At 41.6% G+C, this 6,000-nt stretch overlaps 1 pseudogene; it reads right to left on the bottom strand.

Moving 5' to 3' along the window:
- The window catches only part of LOC124021198, a 135,939-nt pseudogene that overhangs the window by 106,488 nt on the left and 23,451 nt on the right, over positions 1-6,000 (bottom strand).

Below are 6,000 nucleotides of genomic sequence, written 5' to 3' on the forward strand. Positions count from 1 at the left end.
GTAGGTAGCCTAGTGGTTAGAGTGTAGAGGAGGCAGGTAGCCTAGTGGTTAGAGTGTAGAGGTGACAGGGTAGCCTAGTGGTTAGAGTGTAGAGGAGGCAGGTAGCCTAGTGGTTAGAGTGTAGAGGAGGCAGGTAGCCTAGTGGTTAGAGTGTAGAGGAGGCAGGTAGCCTAGTGGTTAGAGTGTAGAGGTGACAGGGTAGCCTAGTGGTTAGAGTGTAGAGGAGGCAGGTAGCCTAGTGGTTAGAGTGTAGAGGAGGCAGGTAGACTAGTGGTTAGAGTGTAGAGGAGGCAGGTAGACTAGTGGTTAGAGTGTAGAGGAGGCAGGTAGCCTAGTGGTTAGAGTGTAGAGGAGGCAGGTAGACTAGTGGTTAGAGTGTAGAGGAGGCAGGTAGACTAGTGGTTAGAGTGTAGAGGAGGCAGGTAGCCTAGTGGTTAGAGTGTAGAGGAGGCAGGTAGACTAGTGGTTAGAGTGTAGAGGAGGCAGGTAGCCTAGTGGTTAGAGTGTAGAGGAGGCAGGTAGCCTAGTGGTTAGAGTGTAGAGGTGACAGGGTAGCCTAGTGGTTAGAGTGTAGAGGAGGCAGGTAGCCTAGTGGTTAGAGTGTAGAGGAGGCAGGTAGACTAGTGGTTAGAGTGTAGAGGAGGCAGGTAGTCTAGTGGTTAGAGTATAGAGGAGGCAGGTAGTCTAGTGGTTAGAGTGTAGAGGAGGCAGGTAGTCTAGTGGTTAGAGTGTAGAGGCAGCTGGTAGTCTAGTGGTTAGAGTGTAGAGGAGGCAGGTAGCCTAGTGGTTAGAGTGTAGAGGAGGCAGGTAGCCTAGTGGTTAGAGTGTAGAGGAGGCAGGTAGCCTAGTGGTTAGAGTGTAGAGGCAGCTGGTAGTCTAGTGGTTAGAGTGTAGAGGAGGCAGGTAGCCTAGTGGTTAGAGTGTAGAGGAGGCAGGTAGCCTAGTGGTTAGAGTGTAGAGGAGGCAGGTAGCCTAGTGGTTAGAGTGTAGAGGAGGCAGGTAGCCTAGTGGTTAGAGTGTAGAGGAGGCAGGTAGTCTAGTGGTTAGAGTGTAGAGGAGGCAGGTAGTCTAGTGGTTAGAGTGTAGAGGAGGCAGGTAGTCCAGTGGTTAGAGTGTAGAGGAGGCAGGTAGCCTAGTGGTTAGAGTGTAGAGGAGGCAGGTAGCCTAGTGGTTAGAGTGTAGAGGCAGCTGGTAGTCTAGTGGTTAGAGTGTAGAGGAGGCAGGTAGCCTAGTGGTTAGAGTGTAGAGGAGGCAGGTAGCCTAGTGGTTAGAGTGTAGAGGAGGCAGGTAGCCTAGTGGTTAGAGTGTAGAGGAGGCAGGTAGTCTAGTGGTTAGAGTGTAGAGGAGGCAGGTAGTCTAGTGGTTAGAGTGTAGAGGAGGCAGGTAGCCTAGTGGTTAGAGTGTAGAGGAGGCAGGTAGTCTAGTGGTTAGAGTGTAGAGGAGGCAGGTAGTCTAGTGGTTAGAGTGTAGAGGAGGCAGGTAGTCTAGTGGTTAGAGTGTAGAGGCAGCTGGTAGTCTAGTGGTTAGAGTGTAGAGGAGGCAGGTAGCCTAGTGGTTAGAGTGTAGAGGAGGCAGGTAGTCTAGTGGTTAGAGTGTAGCGGAGGCAGGTAGTCTAGTGGTTAGAGTGTAGAGGAGGCAGGTAGTCTAGTGGTTAGAGTGTAGAGGAGGCAGGTAGCCTAGTGGTTAGAGTGTAGAGGCAGCTGGTAGTCTAGTGGTTAGAGTGTAGAGGAGGCAGGTAGCCTAGTGGTTAGAGTGTAGGGGAGGCAGGTAGCCTAGTGGTTAGAGTGTAGAGGCGGCAGGTAGCCTAGTGGTTAGAGTGTAGAGGAGGCAGGTAGCCTAGTGGTTAGAGTGTAGAGGCAGCTGGTAGTCTAGTGGTTAGAGTGTAGAGGCAGCTGGTAGTCTAGTGGTTAGAGTGTAGAGGAGGCAGGTAGCCTAGTGGTTAGAGTGTAGAGGAGGCAGGTAGCCTAGTGGTTAGAGTGTAGAGGCAGCTGGTAGTCTAGTGGTTAGAGTGTAGAGGAGGCAGGTAGCCAAGCGAAAGGTTGCTAGATCGAATCCCTGAGCCGATAAGGTAAAAATCTGTAGTTCTGCCCTGAAATTCTAATGAATATATATATATTTTTAAAAAATAAATATCGCGAGAGAAAACAAAGAGACAAAGAGACAGTATAAGAACGTAATGAATATAATATTCAACCAAACTCACCTCCGTGTTGAGGCGCAGAACGCGGTCGCCCAGGTCCGTCTGTGTGAAGCTCTCATCGGCAGCAATGGTGTCCACCTTCAAATCAAATCAAATCAATATGCTTTTCATCATCTGGGTCGTAGCGTCACAGCACCATTACATTAAACAGTAACAACTATGAAATAACTCTCCTCTTTAACAGTAACAGCTATGAAATAACTCTCCTCTTTAACAGTAACAACTATGAAATAACTCTCCTCTTTAACAGTAACAGCAGTTTACAATTGGCTCCTTAATCCCTCTTCTCTCCCCTGTAACTATTCCCCAGGTCGTTGCTGTAAATGAGAACGTGTTCTCAGTCAACTTACCTGGTAAAATAAGAGTTTTTTTTTTAAATGAATAAAAAAGTAACAAGTAGGATTCTCTAAAACTAGACCTTGGCGTAGTCGGCGGGTCTGAAGCGGGTGGCGGCGACGTGTGGCTCCTCTGTCTGGAGGTAGAAGAGGTTAAAGGTCTCCTTGCAGGTACCAGACACCCAAGGGATGGAGTTACAGTCTCTCAGGGTGAAGCGCAGCTCCACGTACACCTGAAGGGAACACAACATACACCTTTTATTACCTGCAACACACCTGGGTTATATATTACATTTATAATTATTAGTATATTATTATTACAATTATACTATATATTATACCGTATATTATTATATATTACCTTTTGTGCTGCCTTGTGTACATTATTATTACAATTATACTATATATTATCCAGTATATTATTATTATTCTGGTATTATACTATATATTATACTGTATATTATTATATATTACCTTCTGTGCTTCCTGGCATATATTATTATTCGTATTGTACTATATATTATACTGTATGTTATTATTAGTATTGTACTATATATTATACTGTATATTATACTGTATGTTATTATTTGTATTATACAATATATTATTATTAGTGTTATACTGTATATTATTATTATACTGTATATTAGCATTATACTGTATATTATTATTAGTGTTATACTGTATGTTATTATAATACTATATATTATTATTAGTATTATACTGTATATTATTATAATACTATATATTATTATTAGTATTATACTGTATATTATTATTAGTATTATACTGTATATTATTATTATACTGTATATTATTATTAGTATTATACTGTATATTATTATTAGTATTATACTGTATATTATTATTATACTATATATTATTATTAGTATTATACTGTATATTATTATAATACTATATATTATTAGTATTATACTGTATATTATTATAATACTATATATTATTATTAGTATTATACTGTATGTTATTATTATACTGTATATTATTACTTTTATACTATATATTATTATTAGTATTATACTGTATATTATTATAATACTATATATTATTATTAGTATTATACTGTATATTATTATAATACTATATATTATTATTAGTATTATACTGTATGTTATTATAATACTATATATTATTATTAGTATTATACTGTATATTATTATAATACTATATATTATTAGTATTATACTGTATATTATTATTATACTATATATTATTAGTATTATACTGTATATTACTATATATTACCTTCTGTGCTTCCTGGTGTATATTAGTATTATACTGTATATTATTATTATACTATATATTATTAGTATTATACTGTATATTATTATAATACTATATATTATTAGTATTATACTATATATTACTATGTATTACCATCTGTGCTTCCTGGTGTATATTATTATTATACTATATATTATTAGTATTATACTGTATATTAGCATTATACTATATATTATTAGTATTATACTGTATATTATTATACTGTATATTATTAGTATTATACTGTATATTATTATTATACTATATATTATTAGTATTATACTGTATATTAGCATTATACTATATATTATTAGTATTATACTGTATATTATTATTATACTATATATTATTAGTATTATACTGTATATTAGCATTATACTATATATTATTAGTATTATACTGTATATTATTATAATACTATATATTATTAGTATTATACTGTATATTATTATAATACTATATATTATTTGTATTATACTATATATTACTATGTATTACCTTCTGTGCTTCCTGGCGCTGGATCCAATTGGACCGTAGCCAGTTGTTCTGGTTGGGCTCCATCACATGACACACCTGGAAGGTATGGATAGGTCGGTTCTGTTCATCCATCTCTGTTATCGCATCCCACTGGAGGGGGAGGGAGGGACGGAGGGAGGGAGGGAGGGAGAGAGGGAGGGACAGAGGGAGGGAGGGACGGAGGGAGGGAGGGACAGAGGGAGGGAGGGACAGAGGGAGGGAGGGAGGGACAGAGGGAGGGACAGAGGGAGGGACAGAGGGAGGGACAGAGGGAGGGACAGAGGGAGGGAGGGACGGAGGGAGGGAGGGAGGGAGGGACGGAGGGAGGGACAGAGGGAGGGACAGAGGGAGGGACAGAGGGAGGGACAGAGGGAGGGAGGGAGGGAGGGAGGGAGGGAGGGAGGGAGGGAGGGAGGGAGGGAGGGAGGGAGGGAGGGAGGGAGGGACAGAGGGAGGGACAGAGGGAGGGACAGAGGGAGGGACAGAGGGAGGGACAGAGGGAGGGACAGAGGGAGGGACGGAGGGAGGGAGGGAGGGAGGGAGTGAGGGAGGGAGGGAGGGGTTGGAAGACAGGAGAAAGTGATGAAACAGAAGACAGGACCATGATCTATAAAGACATCACGTTACCATGGTAACGGTAGAGCCATGGAGGACAGCTGGACCACCTGGTCTCTGTCTCCTACGGTCCATGAGAGACCTGACGCTGACTGTCTGTGGGTCTTACTGGTGTTTTCACAACTCTTACATCAGCCAACCAGCCATAACAGCACCGTAGCGCCCTAACACACTCTCCTCTCCTCTCCTCTGGGAGAGAGAACCACCTCTGAAACCCTCCTAACATTGGTAGAGCTGTTTCCCCTACAGCATTTAATCGATGTAGATTTACAGGGTAAAGTCAAGGCCAGCATGAGTTACTTCAATCCTGAATATGTATCATGATAATATGTGGTGTTGACTGGGTAATGCTCAGTGTACGGGCTTGTGGTCTTGACTGGGTAATGCTCAGTGTACGGGCTTGTGGTCTTGACTGGGTAATGCTCAGTGTACCGGCTTGTGGTCTTGACTGGGTAATGCTCAGTGTACGGGCTTGTAACAGGACAGAGAACATCACACTGACTATTATATCTTAGCTGGGGGGCCATGTAACAGAACAGAGAACAGAGAACATCACACTGACTGTTATATCTTAGCTGGGGGGCCATGTAACAGAACAGAGAACAGAGAACATCACACTGACTGTTATATCTTAGCTGGGGGGCCATGTAACAGAACAGAGAACAGAGAACATCACACTGACTGTTATATCTTAGCTGGGGGGCCATGTAACAGAACAGAGAACATCACACTGACTATTATATCTTAGCTGGGGGGCCATGTAACAGAACAGAGAACATCACACTGACTATTGTATCTTAGCTGGGGGGCCATGTAACAGAACAGAGAACATCACACTGACTATTGTATCTTAGCTGGGGGGCCATGTAACAGAACAGAGAACATCACACTGACTATTGTATCTTAGCTGGGGGGCCATGTAACAGAACAGAGAACATCACACTGACTATTGTATCTTAGCTGGGGGGCCATGTAACAGAACAGAGAACATCACACTGACTATTGTATCTTAGCTGGGGGGCCATGTAACAGAACAGAGAACAGAGAACA

Source organism: Oncorhynchus gorbuscha, unplaced genomic scaffold (genome assembly GCF_021184085.1).
Source record: "Oncorhynchus gorbuscha isolate QuinsamMale2020 ecotype Even-year unplaced genomic scaffold, OgorEven_v1.0 Un_scaffold_1083, whole genome shotgun sequence".
NCBI lineage: Eukaryota > Metazoa > Chordata > Actinopteri > Salmoniformes > Salmonidae > Oncorhynchus > Oncorhynchus gorbuscha.